Here is a 17,351-nt window from a genome sequence, read left to right as displayed (position 1 = left end):
GCTAGTGCCTCCTGTATTTGTTCTGTGCAGGCCACCAAAATTCTTACCCAAGAGATTATATGGTTAAGCCAGTTTTAGTTTTGTATTTACAGAGCTACAATTAAGAACACTAACAATGGGTAGTGATATTTAGCAGTTGACAACTTTTGTAACTAATGGGTTTGTATTTCACACAGTAAGAGCAAACACTATGTGTGTACAGCTAAGCAGATATTAAATTGGGAATTTCTATTTAAGTTAGCTCCCCTGAATTCTGTCTAATCCCTCCTTGATGTCCTTGGAGTCTTCCAGGCAGACTCATTCACCTGGCTACCTGTAGCCCCCTTTGTAGATCAATAGTGAAAAAGGGAGGACACTCTTATGGATCTGGGTCCAGCAGAGTGTCTCAGCTCATCAGGTCTGTATCTACCAACTTTTAAGTTGTCCAGATGTGCTTGGCTTTGGTTTGGTTGCTGTGCTCAGCTTCTTCCTGTTGCAGCTCATAGAAATGAATCTGCTGTGCCATTCTGGCAAGATGTTCAGCTCCTGGATTAGCTGGGTGGGTCTGGCTCCTAGCTTCTCTGCAGGGAGTTCTGCTGCAAGGTTCCAAAGGCGGCCTGGTGCAGAGATCTGGCTGGGGATTGGTCTTGGGTGAGGTGAGCAGTCCGAAGTTCCCACACTCATACTGGGCCTGGGGTTTGGCTGGGGAGGGGTTTTGTGTGTGAGGAGCAGGCAGATGGTCCCACACTCATGCCAGGCCTGGGGTTTGGCTGGGGAGGGGTCTCCTACTAATCTGTTTTGAAACTCTTATAAGATTAATTAAAAAATAAAATAAAATAAAGTGCCTTCAAACAGGTGAAGGGGCCAGGGGTTTGATCCCTGGGCCTGTGGTGCCAGCCCTCTCCCGGGGTGCACTGAAAGGGCGTTCGAGAGTGGGAGTGGTGGCATGGGCCTATACTCTCAGCTCTTGGGAGGCTATAAATAGGCGGATCACTATGAGTCTGATCTAGTAGTGAGACCCTGAACACCCTGCAGACTCTTCCCTAAAAATAAAAAATACAAAAAACAAAACAGAAAACAATGACCCTAAACAGTGTTCAAGAGGTGAAGTGAGAAAGATAAGTAGGGAAAAATGTAGGGCTTTAGAGAGCTATTAAATACAATTCAAAACTCCCATCATAATCTGAGTACACACTTCATGTGTAGTAGGTATAAAAATTTCATATGTGTTGATGAGTTCATCTCATACTACTAAGGAGCTAGTAAACCATACAAAAATGTATGACCAGAAAAATGTACTTTTTATGAAAAAAAATTATATCCTGATGTAAAACCATACAGCAGAATAAATTACAAATGTATTCAAAGTTTTAACATAAAATAAATCTATAAAAATCTAAAAGATAACATGAATAAATGTGTATGTGATAGTAAAGTAGAAAATAATTTTGTACATATAATCTCAATATAGGAAATCATAAAGGAAAATGCTGTTCAGAAAATGTCTTTAATAAATATGACAGGGGCCAGTGAGATAGCTTAGTAGAATAAATGCTTGCCTTATCCCTTGCAAGTGCAAGGTCCTGAGTTTAATCCCTGGTACTGCAAAAAAATAAATAAATAAAAATAAATAAAAATAAAAAAATAAGACAATGTATATTAATCTCATAAAGTAAACAAGAAAACAACAGCTAAGTTAGAAAGATGACAAAAGTCACAGGCCATTTACATAAGAATAATACAAAGATTTTCTGAATTTATTAAATATATTCAAACTTAGTAGAAATAAAATAAGTTTTGTTGAATATAAAAGTAGTGACTTTTGCCCATGAAAGTGGTCAAAAAAAGTAGTAAACTCAATGCTGCTGGTGGTGTGGTGACTTGGACAGGTCCAGGCACTTTTCTTATAAATAATACTCTTGTAAAATTTAGTATTTACTCTTTGGAAAAGTGTAGCAAATATTAAAATTTAAATTTCCCTTGGATATAAAAATTTCCTTTTTAAGAATGTTCTGAAAATGAGGAAGTAGAGTTGGTGGCAAACATTTGAATACACATGTACATGGATCACAACCTAAGTGCTCAATGGTAGGGGAAGGAGACAAAAAAATAGGATCAGGCAGCCCCTGAAAGTTAACCTTTTACAGATTTTAAAGTGTATGAGAAAATTCTGCTTTCATAGTACTAGTCATAAAAAATTTTTTGAATGGTTCAGATAGTAGGGATTTGGAATGAAAAGTAATAATTTTGTGTTTATTGAGCCAGCCACGGCTCAGTCCTAGCTCTCTCTCAGGAAGCAAATGAAATCAGTTGACATGAAAATAAACTTGAGGTACAGTTATAGATGATCTTTATTTTCTTATTTTCTATATTTTGAATGGTTTATAATAAGCATAAATTACTTTTACAGTTGGGAGAAAATAACTATTATCTTAAAAATGAAAGGTATCTCCTGAAACACAAGTATGTATATTTTAACAGCTCCTGTATAAGAATCATGTCTCCATTTTCTCCCATACCTGGGGCCTGCTGACACTGCCTTGCAAGGGAGGGTAAGAAGAAATCATTATTACTATTATTTTTTAAAGAATCCATCGGTTCCAGAATGGGAAAAGGAATAAATTTGTGAGAAAGAGGAATGGCCTCTGGGATGCTTAGGGTAGGGCTGGCTGTCTTGTGGCCAATCACTGTAACACAGGTTTAACCCCACATATTGCCCTTTCTTAATGCTGTCTTATTGCACTTGCTAAAGTGCTCTCAGCAATTCATTTTGGCTAATGATCTCTTAGGTACAAATATTAGCATGCATACAAGAATAAATGAGGAACCTCTCTCTGAATAAATGAGGAACCTATAAAGCTATTGATAATTCAGTATGATTTAGAACAAAAACAATGAAATTGAACTCATTCTAGGGAATAGGAGTTTTCTTCATGAAAAGAAGAAAATCAGAGCTTTGCCATTTTTTTTGCCCATTTGTTTATATTTTTTTGCCCTTTGAGACAAGATCTTGCTATCTAGCCCAGGCTGGCCTTGAACTCAGAGGAATCCTACTGCCTCAGCCTCATAGCTTTGGCATTTGGTGTTCTTTGCTGAGTAGGAGCCAAATGGGAGCTATGGTATGTAGGAGGACTTAGTACAATATGGGCAATCAGAAGTTTCTTAATGTCTCTAAGGTTGAATTTCCTCACTTATGCCATGGAAAAAAACATACGCCTATAGGACAGATATACCTATAGGTTAAATAAACTCATGCCTGACACATCATAGTATTAAATAGATAGATGTTGATGTTGATGACACTGATGATCACATCAAATGTAGCATCAGGCTGGTGTAAAAGAAATGGAATTTTCCTTTCTCCATCTGACAGCTTGAATATACTTGTACCTCAAACTTAGATACTAAGAAAAAAAAAAAAAAGAAAAGAAAAAATCAGCCTCAGAAATTCTTTGCTCTCTCTGAATTTGTGGCTGCTAGCAAGACAGAAACAAAATCTTCAAGTGTTATTCATTTGCTCTCATACTTCAAAGTAAATTACTCAGTATATACCCTAGTGTCCTGAAAAAATTAATTTATCTTCAAAGCTTGTTCTCATCCAAGGAGTAGCTGAGTCATCCAGGGAAAAATCTGAGTTAATGAGGGAGTCAAGGAAATGGAAATCACACTTGAATTGGGTTGCAACTGAATAAGGAGGACATGATTGGGCTATTTGTAAAGTTTGCCTGGTGTAACTAGTTATAATAAAATAGGAATCCGTAAGGAATAGATAATAAAATTCAGTGTAAGGCATTATGCTTTTCCAGAGTACTTTAGAAAAGCTAAATTTTACTATTTATGATCTTATGTAAACATTGTTAAGACTAGATTCTTTATTGTCCCAGAAGATATATTTTAGAATCTCCTGGAAAATTAGAGCTGAATTTTATGGCTTTCCTGTCCTAGGTATATGCGCTGTCAGCAGATGTTCACAGAAATGCACAAAGAGAAGAAAGTCATTTTGACATTGGCCTCTTTCTAGCGCTTGCTGATGTATAAAACATAGCACCCCCCCAGAGCTGGAAGGCTCGAAGTGAAATGCACTGCCACAAAGCACAGCGTAAATCTCCGTGTTCTCCTAAAGTTCAGAAGAGCTGTGTCCACAAAGGCATCACACCAAATGGGGAATTGTTTAGCACACCACTGCCACCTCTGAAACCTCGGGGAGTGGCCAAGTTTAACCAATGAAGAGTAGAGTTGTTCACTTGTGAACGTGAACACTGTCACGGCTCATCCTGTGTGTTTCCCAAGTGCTCCTGAGTGTCTTGGTGCTGTGTTTTGTTTTTATTGACCATAATTACTCAATTGTAAGTCATCATTGAGTGGCCTCACAATATGTGTCAATCTATTGCTGGGCCAGATCAGACCCTAGGATTATTCATCATTTACAGTAACCAACAAATTCAGCAGAATCACATAAAGTGCATGTTTAGTTTCTCTCAATGTCTTTCTCCTTCCTTCCTTCCTTCCTTCCTTCCTTCCTTCCTTCCTTCCTTCCTTCCTTCCTTCCTTCTTTCCTTCTTCAATCTCCTCTTTTTCCTCTTTCTCCTTCTTTTTCTCCTCCTCCACTCCCACCCTTCTCCTTTTCTTCCTCTTCTTTTGCAGTACTGGGGATTGAACCCAGGGCTTTCACAGTGGGCTATATCCCCCAACCTTTTCACAACTTTTATGTTAAGAAAGAGCCTCACTAAATCATTAAAAGGCTCAAGTCAGTATCAAATTTGCCATCCTCCTACGTCAGCTTCTGAGAGTGCTGGGACTATACACGTGCCCTAACACATCTAGCTCCCCCCTTATCTTTTTTATTCTTTGTCACGCTTTCTTTCTTTAGTACTAAAGATAACAAAGATAGTGGGTCAGAAAGTTATGATAGCCTTATTTGTAACCATCTGTGCATCACCAGTACTATTAGTGGGTTGATTTTATAATGTCCACTTTTCTTTGCTTTTCTAAAGTATAGTTTTTCTGACCTATTGGATGCTCAGAGAAGTAAGATATGGGAGAATTTATAGTGGATGGAAATCTACACTCAAAGGGATATTATTCTTCTGGAGGGAGGGACTGATTAAAAAAATAAGCTGGTATGTTGTTAAAATGAGTGTAAATTAATGAGTTAGAGGCAAATATGAAATACCTTTTTAGATACTGTGTCGCAAGCTCTTCAAGCAACAGTATTAATAAACATAGAGTAGTCAGGTTCAGGATGGTATGGTGAACTGTAGCAGTGGGAGGAACAAAGAAAGTAGGATTTGCGTAGGAGAATGCACTGGGGATGGACATGTAGGGACAGTGACAAGGGCCGTTCTGGCAGGGTATGCAGCAGGAACAAAACTAAGAGCATCGGATGGGTTTGGTTTCTGTTTACCCTTCTATCTCTTGGATTTTTCCATACAATTTGGTTTGTGAGAATTTTTCCTGGTCAAATCTTGTTATTCTTTCTTTGCCTTCAGAGTTATAAGAAAAAGTTGTCAGTCATAAGAAAAGGTTATCACCCTGAAAATAAGCACTTGGCATCTATATGTGAGCTGGGGCCAGAACACAGAGTTAGGATACCGTCCAGAGTAGTGATGGATTCACTACTAGGAGGACACAGAGGGAGAGGTTCACACAGGGGATGTACTCTTCTCATGGGAATACTGAGGCTTTCCATGTCATAGCTTTGGTGCTGGCAGCCACCCAATACTTTCCTCCTGAGGAAACTATAATAGATTGTGAGTTTGATGACATAAAGTTGGATTCTCTTGGAGGCTTAGGTTGCAAGTCTGTTTTAGTTAAGGTTAATGATATAATTCATTTTTTTTTTTTGGCGGCAGTGTCTCACTATGCAATACAAGTTGGCCTTGAACTCATATAGCCCAGCCTGGCTTTGAATTCACAGCAATCCCAGCTTTCCAAGTGCTGGGATTACAGGTGTGCACTACTACACCTAGTTAAAATTAATTTATCAAATGTTTAGTATGTGCCAGACATTATGCCAAGTACTTTAGGAAGACTGTCACTTAAGCATGACTCTCATCCTATCAGGTAGGGAAAATTATGCTCATCCATCTCTACAGGACTGCATCTGCACACAGATTAGCTTATTTAATTTTTAATCATAGAACTAGAGATTTTTCACCTTTTTACAGTTGAGGAATCAGACTCTGAAACAGGGAGGATTTGTGCAAGTCTTTCCTAGCTAGTAAGTAGCAGAGTTAGGATCAGAATCCAGTTTTTGTGATTTAAGAAAGTGTGTTCTTAGTCATGGTAATCTGAATAAAACCCTATCTGTAGCATCTCTCGTGACTTCCAGACTCGAAGTAAGGCTATGCCTGTGAATGAGAAGTACAGATGTGCAAGCATTTTTTCCCCTGTGATTTCTTTTAAGTTGCAGCGAATGCAGCTAATCTGAATTAGGACCAGTAACACTTATGCCTTGCAACATTTGCTGTTTGGAATACTGGCTAGAATAATGATGTTTTCCCCACCTATATGGGGTGTGGCTGATCCAGAACTGATCTTTTGCAGAACACAGTTGAGGAACTCAGCTTTGCGGGGCACTCTTTAGCTCATGTCAGATCGCAAGAGAATTGCTCCCAAGTGACCCTCCTCTTTCAGCATCTGGTGAGGAGTCCTGGTCCATGCACTCAGAATACTTAAATATCCCTTTTGATTCAGCTCATCTGTCCTAAGTGTTGGGGTGTGATGTTCACATGGATGGAATTGATAATTTCAACATCTAGAGATGCATAAATTAGGACAGGGGAAAAGATGGGATGTGGAAGGCAGGTGGTACAATAAGGAGTTGCAACATGGGTTTGTGGAGATGAGAAACCTGCCAAAGGACTGTATTACTGAGCTAACACATGTCTCTAATTGTCTTTAGGGTAAAGACTGATGCCAAAGGGCTGGCCAAATAGCTCAGCGGATTAAAGCGCCTGCTTAGAAGGAGGGGCTGGGAGTTCGGTCCCTGGGCCTGCCGTGCCAGCCCCACCCCTGGGGTGTGCTGAGATGGGGATTGAGACTGGGCATGGTGGTGCAGGCACAGAACCAAACCAAATCAATGATCTCTGGTGTCATATAAAGCCCTGGCCCCACCCTTGGGTGTGCTGAGCTGGTGACTGAGTTCGGGTGTGGTGGGTGGACTGTGCCTGTAATTCCAGCACTGCAGAGGCTAAAAATAGGAGGATCACTGAGTTTGAGCTGCATAGCAAGACCCTGTACACACACACACACACACACACACACACACACACACAGAACCAAATCAATAAAGAAAATATTTACATGGGGATTGCACAGTATGAGACAGTGTGACAGATGCTGAGAAAATAAGGATTAAAAAGCCACAGAGAGCTTCCAGGCTTGTGATGTGACTTGGATGAATTGGTGACATTATCGACTGTGTACACTGGCTGCTAAAAGGGAGGGGACAGAGTTTTTTTTCAAATAGCACTTAGTGGAGTGGAGGTAGAGCTGGAGAAAGCTGAGTTTAGACTGAAACTTGAATAGGAGTTGGTCAAGTAAGAGAGCTGTGTGCATGCATAAGTAGGCAGAGGGAAGAACTGTCTGGTGGCCATGAGGTCTGGTGGGATCCTGGAGGTGCAAGTGGGAGTCTGGAAGGGCAGAGAAAGGCAGAGAGGAAGGAAAAGATGTGAAATAGGTGAGACAGGCAGAGTGGATTTTTATCACTTTCTTTGTTTTTTTATTATTATTTCTTGTACCAGGAATCAAACTCACGACATCATGCTTGTCAGACAGACACTGTGCCCCTGAGCTGCTTCCCTGGCCACTGCAGGTGGATTTTAAAGAGCTTTTCATGTTTTTGAGGGGCACTAGGAATTTATCCTGATAGGAAATCATTGGAGGTTTGAAACAACTGCTTTCCTAGGCAAAGTTCAACTGGTGGTAGGCTGGATAAGGCCAACGGGCAGCTCCAATAATTCAGTAACATCCAGTATCAATGTCTTTCAATGGACTTTCTGTCCCTATTTGCTCTCCCCTGAAATTGCAGAACACTGTGCTTACGATTGCACCTGGGTACACAGTACAGTTCCTTCCCATGAGAAGCAGGCTACCTCAGGTGATAGCAATGCATCAGAAGTAAGATGTGAGTACTTGAGTCACACGGTGAGGCTAAGTGACAGCTTGGTGTTTTGGTCACCGAGGCAACAGTCTTACAACACATTTTCTGTGCTTAATGCAGGAGAGATGGGAGTGTGACCTGGTATCACTCAACTCAGCACTCCATGAGGGCCAGTCAGATGACAACACTCGGCCTAGGACCTGCGAGATAGCTCAGTGGATAAACGCCTGCTTCGGCAAGCACAGGGACAAGGGTTTGATCCCTGGCACCACATGCTGCACTGGTCTTGCTCCCAGGTGTGATGAGCCAGTCACAGAGATTGGACTTGGTGGGGCACACCTATAATCTCAGCCTTGGGGAGGCTGAAAACAGGAGGATCACTATGAATCCAAGCTGTGTAGTGTGATCTTGTACCAAATACATTAAAAGAAAAAAAAAAAGATAAGACTCAGACTAAATGGTTAGCTCATGCCTCAGGCTCGTGCACTGGGAGTAGCGCCTGACTATTTGTGATACAGGATGGAGGATACCAGCCTAAATGTCTAAATGTCTCCGACTAATTTATGTATACCCACTGGTGGGTCAGTGGATGTCACACCTGCCTATTGCTCACCATGTAACTCTTCTCTTGACAATATTTTATAACTTGGGGTTTTTCTTCCATGATTGCTTTTGGTTATCTGTAGTCCCCCATGAAATGTTCAAAGAATGTAGGGCCTTGCCACCCAGATTAGGGAAGGCAGTACAAGCTATGGTAACAAATTTATGCAGTGTCTCAATATTGGTCTGGAAGCTTACCAGAATCTTAAATTAAATCTCAGCCTACCTTAAAATGTTTAGGGATGGTCAGTATATTTAATTATGTAGAGAAATAGGGCAAACTGTCCTTATTAGAAAGTACTCAGCTTGGTCAATTATTGATGAGTTATTATATATTCATGCAAAGATATATTTCAGGTAAAATATAGAATCGGAAATGGACCAGGAAAAGCCCTGAGGTTTGGATCCAGAGGGAAACAATGCAGGACAGTTGACATGCTGTTAAGATAGGAACATATTTTTCTTCTCTGTCAGATAAGACTCAGTGACTTATAAAAATGTTTAACAACACTCATAAGATAAAAGAACATTTGCTTAGCCTCTGTTTCAGTATGCAATATATGAAATTTTGAGAAGTTATTTTTTATTTAGTTAGAGATAAAAGTTGATATGAGGTAAGTGAATGATTCACTGTACCCAGAGACCACAGAAAACTCTGCTTTTCTTTTCTTTTCTTTCCTCTTAAGTGGATTCAGGCCACATAGTTAAATTATAAATTCAATAAACCTGATACTTGACTCCTCTTGTCATGGCTTGACAGTATCCTTAAACTTCAATGGACCAGAAAATACAATTGCACAATTATTGCGCTGACTGAGAACAATAAAACTGATGGATGAAATGATCAGGATTAGCTAAAATGACATATCAAGAACTAGGTAGCCCTTGTGAATTTTAGTTTTACCAAAATAAGCTAATAACACACAAGGATAGTATATGTGCACATTACTTTTTTCTCTAAAAGTGCTCCAGTTATTAATTAGTGAGGATTTCACATATGATAGTTGTCATATTACACATCTTCCTGAGATACCTTTGGAGTTTCCACACTATTTTTATTGCTCTTAAATGCTTTATTTTCAGCCTGATCTTCATACCTCTGTAAACAGGTATTAATTTTCCATCTTATCAATAAAAAGTGAAAGCACAGAGTAATTAAATGAGTAGCTCACAGTCTACAAAACAGATTAAAACCACTCTTTAAAGAAGGATCCAGTATTCTAATATACGGTTAGTAAGGTGATTAAGAATACAGAACATGAAATTTATCCATAGGTCTAGTTTCAGCTACCAATATCATTGCAAACTTGTTCTAAGTCCTAACTTCTCTCTCTGCTTCCTCTTTTATAAAAAGGGTTAATTATAAAATGTCCTTCATAGCACCACTGTGGGAGTCCAGCAAGCTGACCTGCCTATTACTGTGCCTGTCACATCATATGAACATGAAAGTGGTCAGGTGTCACTAAGACTAAACCCAAGTCTGCATTACGCATCATTCTGTAACAGTGGTTGGTATTATAAACACCAAGAGTGGGAACTTCAGCAAGTAAAAAGCATAGTGTAACAGCTTTCTCCTATAGCTCTGTCTGCATTGAGCAAAAGGCGACTCTCATTCACCCAAACTGCTTTTCCCAGTAGGAACTACTCTGGACAGTCTGCTTCTTCTTTTCTGCTGGCAAAGGTTCTGCTTTCCACGCCTCTTTCAGCACAGCGGGCTGTGGTGACTCTCCAGAGTTGGCAACATTTTCCTTTGACCTCAGAGGAAAAACAAGAGCTAGACAACTCTGAGCATGCCTGAGATGCTGGCAGCCTGAGACTCAGGTTGGACTTTCTTTGCATTCCCACCACTTGTAGCACTGCCACACGGTTATTTAAAAGGTTTTTCACACTTTCTGAGTAAAAGATGGGGCACTAGGGAGCACATATGTGTGTGGGAGAGGTAGAAGGAGGGTTCTATGTGCCTATTTCCTTCCTGGTGCCATGAGTAAGTAGAGATGGACTTACAATGCCTGATTTAGTATAGGACAAGGTGAGGTATCTCTTCCTCAGGATCCTGTTCTCTGGACGAGGCTCCTAATGGCAGCAAAATCAAGTTTTATGAATAATTCTTAAGCTGATGTGCTCAGCTATATTTTGTCTCAAGATGACATTGCAGAATATGAAGGCAATTTTAGTGAGATTTCCTGGATGGATAGATAGGAAGATACAAAATCTGAGAAGAAAAATCATGTCCCTTTGGGTGCTCTCAGTTTTTGTTTAGCCTTCATTCAGTCATACATTCTTTCAATCAAGAAATATTTTTGATAATAGGGATACAATAGTGAGCAAGAAACAGATATAATATGTATTTGCCTTTCAGAGGTACTTACTGGACCAAAAGGTAGATATTAATGAAATCATCACATGAATATATGACTGTCATTTGTTAAATTCTAAGGTCCACAAAGAAAAATGCAAATGTACATCATGTGATGTATGGATGAATAAATATAACGTATTCATACCATGGCATATTATTGGAAATAAAAAAGAATGAATACTAATGAACACATGCTTCAGTTTGAATGGGCCTTGAGAATACCATAGTAGGTGAAAGGTTTAATGGTTTGGAACTACTGTCTCCCAAAAGTCAGAAGAGTCTCTCAGAAGATGATGAGGGGGCTATATTCATCAGAGGATTAATCCATTACCAGATTCATAGGTGAACGTGCTACAAGATGGTGGTAATGGGGTCACTGGGAATGTGACTGGGAAGGGTATGTCTTGCTCCAGCATTCGCCTTTGTCTCTTTTGTTTTATCTCTCTGCTTCTGACCTTCATAGGTGAGCATCTTTCCTCTGTAAAGATCTTCCATCACTATATTTGTGGTTTGAAGCCAGATCACCATGACCTGAAACTTATCAAACCATGGGCCAAGGTAAATCTCTCCTCCTAAGGTTGTGTATGTTGGGAACTTTCCAGAACACGCTGAGAGGCAGAGGAGCGGTGGCTGCTTGACCTAAAAATGACTATGTGCTCCCTCCTGCCTAACCCACTGCAGCCCAGCTTGATCACTGCCTGTAGAAAATGGTAATGACTTACATGATATTTTGGGGGTTAAGTCAAATCTCACTGAAGAACTAAAAAAGGCCTGTAGGAAACTGGCTTTGAAGTACCATCCTGATAAGAATCCAAATGAAGGCGAAAAGTTTAAACCTATTTTTAAGCTTATGAACTTCTCTCTGATGCCAAGAAGAGGGAAATACATGACAAAGGAGGAGAACAGGTAATTAAGGAGGGTGGAGCAGGTGGCAGTTTTTGGCTCCCCCATGGATATCTTTGATATATTCATTGGAGGGGGAGGAAGGATGCAGAGAGAAAAGAGTAGTAAAAATGTAGTGCATCAGCTCTCAGTTACCATAGATTTATATAATACTACCACAAGGAAATTGGCTCTACAAGAGAATGTGATTTGTGATAAGTGTGAAGGCCAAAGTGGTATGAAAGGAGCTCTGAAGTGCTGGCCTAACTTTTGAAGTACTGGAATGCAAATAAGAATTCATGAGATAGGACCTGGAATGGTTCAGCAAGTTCAGTCTGTGTGCATGGAGTGCCAGGGCACTGGAATTCTAGGAACACATCATTTCTAGAAATAGATGTAAGAATTGCAACAGAGGAAGGTAGAGAAAAGAAGATTCTAGAAATTCTTATTGATAAAGGCATGAAATATGACCAGAAGATAACATTCCATTGTAAAAAGACCAAGAATGAGGCTGGAGCCAGAAGATATCATCGTGTTGGACCAGAAGGACCATGCTGTTTTTACTCAACAAGGAGAAGATGTTTTCATGTGTATGGATATACAGCTGGTTGAAGCACTGTGTGGCTTCCAAATGCCAGTATCCACTCTTGACAACCGAACAATAGTTGTCACTTCTCATCCAGGTCAAATCGTCAAGCATGGAGACATCAAGTGTATGCTAAATGAAGGCGTGCCAATTTGCCATAGACCATAGGAAAAGGGTTGCCTAATCATCAAATTTAAGGTAAACTTTCCTGAAAATGGCTTTCTATCTCCTGATAAATCCTCATTGTTAGAAAAACTTTTGCCTGAGAGGAAGGAAGTAGAAGAGATTGATAAAATGGATCAAGTAGAACTGGTGGACTTTGATCCAAATCAGGAAAGATGGCGCCATTAAAATGGAGAAGCCTATGAGGATGACGAGCATCATCCCCAAGGTGGTGTTCAGTGTCAGACCTCTGAGTGGGGCCAGTGAATAGTGCTCACTGCTGGCATGTGGTGTGCAGTAGTGAGCGTGCGAAGGACTAGAATCATCATATACTCACTACTTGCTATTGTTTTTGTTTCAATGTTCAATTATAGTAGTATTTTAAGAGTTAAATGAGGGCCACCCAGATAGCTCGGCATACTAAAGCACTTGCTTAGGCAGATGCAGGGACTGAAGTTCAATCCCCGGTGTGCCATGCCGGCCCTACCCCCGGGCTGGCTGAGATGGCGATTGAGACTGGGCGTGGTGGCATATGCTTATAATCCCAGTACTTGGGAGGCTGAAAACAGGAGGATTATTAGGAGTCTGATCTGTGTAGTGAGACCCAACAGACCATGTACTAAATACATTGAAAAAAAGTTAAATGAATAAATGTAAATGCAAAAGCTCTGACTTTGCCCTGTATATATGATGACTTCAGTGTGCAAGATGAAGTCTGATGCCTATGAAAAGTAACTAATTCTGTTGTCTGTTAGGGCATGCCTTGTAATTTATTTCAGTTGTTTACATGGACAAGCTTAGACTGAAATGCTAGATACATGTGTTAACTTTAGTGTATGTTAAGCTATGGATTAAAACTGTATTTTGGCAATCAGAAAAAGGAAATAGTTTGTGGAAGTGTTGGTCTCTCTATAGCTATTTGTGTTAAGTGGGACTCACTGTGATACCTCTGCATTTTACCACCACAACTATTACTTGAAGGTGGCATAAAATATAATTTAGCCTGTGATATCAGTGATACTGATAGAAATGATATTAATGTATTTGGTTGTTGCAGGGTCTCACTACACAGCTTGGACTCATGGCAACCCTCCTGCTTTCAGCTTCCCCAGCACTGGAATTACAGGCATATGCCACTATGCCCCAGACTCTGTCCTGCTCAGCCCCCCGGAGGTGGGGTCAGCGTGGCTTGTGGGCCTGGGATCAGACCACAGTCCCTGCACTTGCATAAGCAGGTGATCTAATCCACTGAGCTATCTTGTTGGCCCCAAATGATACCTTTCTAAAGAAGGGGTTTATCATAATGCTGCTTAAGGACCTGCATTTCTAATTTCTAGGATTGCAGGCTTTTCTGCTGTCATATATATAATTATGTTGACCTCTCCTAGTTATATTGTTTTTCCCTTCTCTCTGGGCCATGATAAGTCCATAAGTTGTGACTTCAGAGCTGGGGAACTTTGAAATAAGGTGAAGAGACTTCATGGACAGGTAATCTGCATGTGTAATATAAGAAGGTACTCCATAGGTGTGTTACAGGCTTACTTTAACCCATTTGACTTAATGCTCCAAAATAACTGTAATTAGCATAACAAATTTTGATGAATAGCTTTACTTGTATGTTTTAAAAAGTCATATGTTCACACACTTATTCTGGGTATCAGAATTTAGGCAATTGTAAAAATGTATGAGTGTCTCCTTAATATACTGACTACAAAGCAAAAAAAAAAAAATAAAAAAAGAAAAAGAAAAAGAAAAAGAGTTATGTATGTCAGCAATTTTGTCCCTGAGGCAGGAAAGTGACTAACACAAAAACCAAATATAAAATAGCACAAGAAATGTCTCAAATAGGCAAATCCATAGAGACAGAAGGGATATTAGTGGTTATCATGCGCTGGAGTAGTTGGAGGAAATGGGGAATGAATCATGATGAAGATGTGTGTTTTGGTGTGGTACTAAAATATTTTAAAAATGAATGTGCAAATGGTTGCAAATTTCTGCAGTGTGCTAAAAATGATAAATTGTACACTTTAAATAATTACATTGAATGGTATATGAATTATGTCTCAGTAGTGCTACTGTAGTTATAAAAAGCCTTTGAGAACACAAAGGGAATATATTCTGTAGACCAAGAGAAAGCTTCCACACGGAAGCGATGTCAGAGTGGAGGTCTTCAGGATGATTGGAAATTATCTAGGAAAAGGGTGTTGGGAGGATGGGGGAGACTGTTCCCAACAAAAAGGGTCTTTGGAGCATAAGAGGTACACTGGGAAGTCTAGAGATGATGGACAAAGCAAGAAAAGAAGTGATGCAAAGTGAATCACAGAGGTAACCAGACTCTACTGTGGGCAGACACTCTTCAAGAAACAATTTATGTAACATCTGATGTAACCTTCCCCATGAGCCTGGTAAGTAGGGAGAGTCGTAGACAAGGAGGATAATGTAGATCTTTACAGACTTTGCTGAAAATATTTTTTTGTCCTAATAGAAATTTAATAGCAGTAAAGAGGACATGGGCAGGACATGACCATGCCTGAATTTTAGAGATCCCTCTGGCTGCTTTGTGAAGCACTGTTGGGACCAAAGCGATCACAGAACCAAAACAATCATAGGTTCTAAGCCTTGGGTAAAGAGACTACAGAAAGATCTCTCTACACACTCATTTCCTCTATCCATAATCTGTTATTTTTGCGGAATCAGTGAAAGGATAGCCTGGGGAAATGGAACTATTCAGAAAAATTGGCACACAATCCAGCACACAGTCTAAGAACTGCTCAAATAATGCATGTGCCAAAGCTACTTTATTCAATCCATTTTAGATAAAGTAGCTGTCTCCAGTGGGACAGTGCACTGAGTCTCTCAGGTATCTCCCTTTACTCATCACACTGACAAGAAAAGACTTGTATCATTTGACTTTATTGATCTGGGTACTATGTACCAGTAAAGTGTAGGGGTTCAGGGCATGGAGATTGGAGTCAGACAGATTCTCATTCTGGAATAATAGAGCAGGCATTTGTCCTGAGCAAGGCCTGATGAGCAACAGCAAAAAAGAGCTCAAGGACTGGCAGAGAGCATCACTACAGGAGTGTTTTATACCATTTCCCTTCGGCAGGTCATTAAGCATGAGATTCATCATAATTTCCTACCAGTATAGCATGATCACATTAGCAAAAGGCAACAGGCATTGATGGAGAAGACTCTGTTGAGAAAACATTTAGTAAGTCTCCACTACTTTCATTCATAGAACCATCTGTTTTTGAAGGTGGCTATCTTCCTGTCCTGCTATGGGCAAGACCCAGGCCCGCAGCACCAATAATATCACCTCATGGGGAGGTAGCAGGTACATAAAGGGTTATATTTGGAGTACATGTAAGTTTTCTATGGATGGTTAACAGCCTTAATTTCATCTGCAATCTTAATTCCATGTTAATAACATAACATACTCAAAATTTCCGTAGATAATGACACAAGTATCTTTAATGAGATCATTTTCCTGCCTAATCATAGAAAGAAGAAAAACTGACTGAATGGTAATTATATCTACCATCTCCACTCCTTCTGGAAGCAAAAATGTGATGTGCATCCCTCCATTCTCCTTCTAAGAGATTGAAGGTGCCTAAGCCATTCTCTTCTTCAATTATTTATGATCTGGCTATTATCTTCTGGTTAGTGTCTGAGGCTTTAAGAATATAGATTTAAAGTGTGGTAGATATTTCTTTGATACTGTGCTCAAAAATTTTTGGTGGAGAGATGGTAGAGTGGTACAGGGAGCAGTATGTTTATGAGGGGGTGAGGGGTAAGGAGGTGCCAGCTGCTATTTCACTATTTAATATAAAAAATATATGATTTTTTTGAATTGTCAAGATTTCAGAAAGCAGTCTTGCATTCCTTCTATATCCCCTTGACCAAGAGGGGTAACCAGGCACGCTACCAGAGGAAGAATTATAAAATATTTCCCCGAGAGAGTTTGAATTCCTGTTGTAGAGGTGATTCTGATTTCCAGATAGAGAACAGCAACTAGCCAGAATGAGGAGTCCTTATTCAGAGAAATCATACTGGGAGACTCATTCAGAGAATCATCCATCTTACAGAGGTAAGATCTGTATTCCACTAAACCCCATAATGTATAAGCCTCAGAGAGGAGACAATCACAGGAACAAAAGCTTTGCTTACAAAACCAGAAGAGCCATGTATGCTTTCAGCCCTGGTAATGATAAGGAGGGGTGAAAATAGAACACAGTTGGTAACAGTTATGCCACAAAATAAAGTCATTTAATGTTGAATTGATCCAAGTGGAGACCTCTTATAGCAGAAATAATTATGATAATGATAGCTAACACTTCTGTAGCAATCAGATGCTATGCTGTAAGTATATTAATTCAGGTAATATTTTAAAATCCTGTAAGTTAACTTTCTGATGAGAAATTCAAGGCACAAAGACAGTAAGTAATATGCTCAGCATCATACAGACCTAAATGATAGAACTGGGATTTGGATTTAGGAAATGAAGCTGAAATAGTAATGCTTTCAAATAGTTTCTTTGAAAAATAGCATCACAACCCATTTATTGATAATTATTAGTACAAAGGCTCTTGCCAGTCATTTGAATTCTATGCTGTCATGTTGGATTATTGATTCAGCAAACATTATTATGCCAATGTTTAAAGAATGGCTGGAGCAGA

The 17,351-nt window shown here is 39.7% G+C and overlaps 2 pseudogenes; one reads left to right on the top strand and one right to left on the bottom strand.

Annotated features, from left to right (window-relative positions):
- The window catches only part of LOC101565209, a 36,123-nt pseudogene extending 24,665 nt beyond the window's left edge, over positions 1-11,458 (bottom strand).
- A 132-nt stretch (positions 11,459-11,590) lies between these two features.
- Positions 11,591-12,992, top strand: LOC101564816 (annotated as a pseudogene).
- Positions 12,993-17,351: the final 4,359 nt, after the last annotated feature.

The sequence above is a fragment of the Octodon degus genome, unplaced genomic scaffold (genome assembly GCF_000260255.1).
Source record: "Octodon degus isolate 3935 unplaced genomic scaffold, OctDeg1.0 scaffold00040, whole genome shotgun sequence".
Taxonomy (NCBI): Eukaryota; Metazoa; Chordata; class Mammalia; order Rodentia; family Octodontidae; genus Octodon; species Octodon degus.
This window is presented reverse-complemented; position numbering and strand designations above follow the sequence as displayed.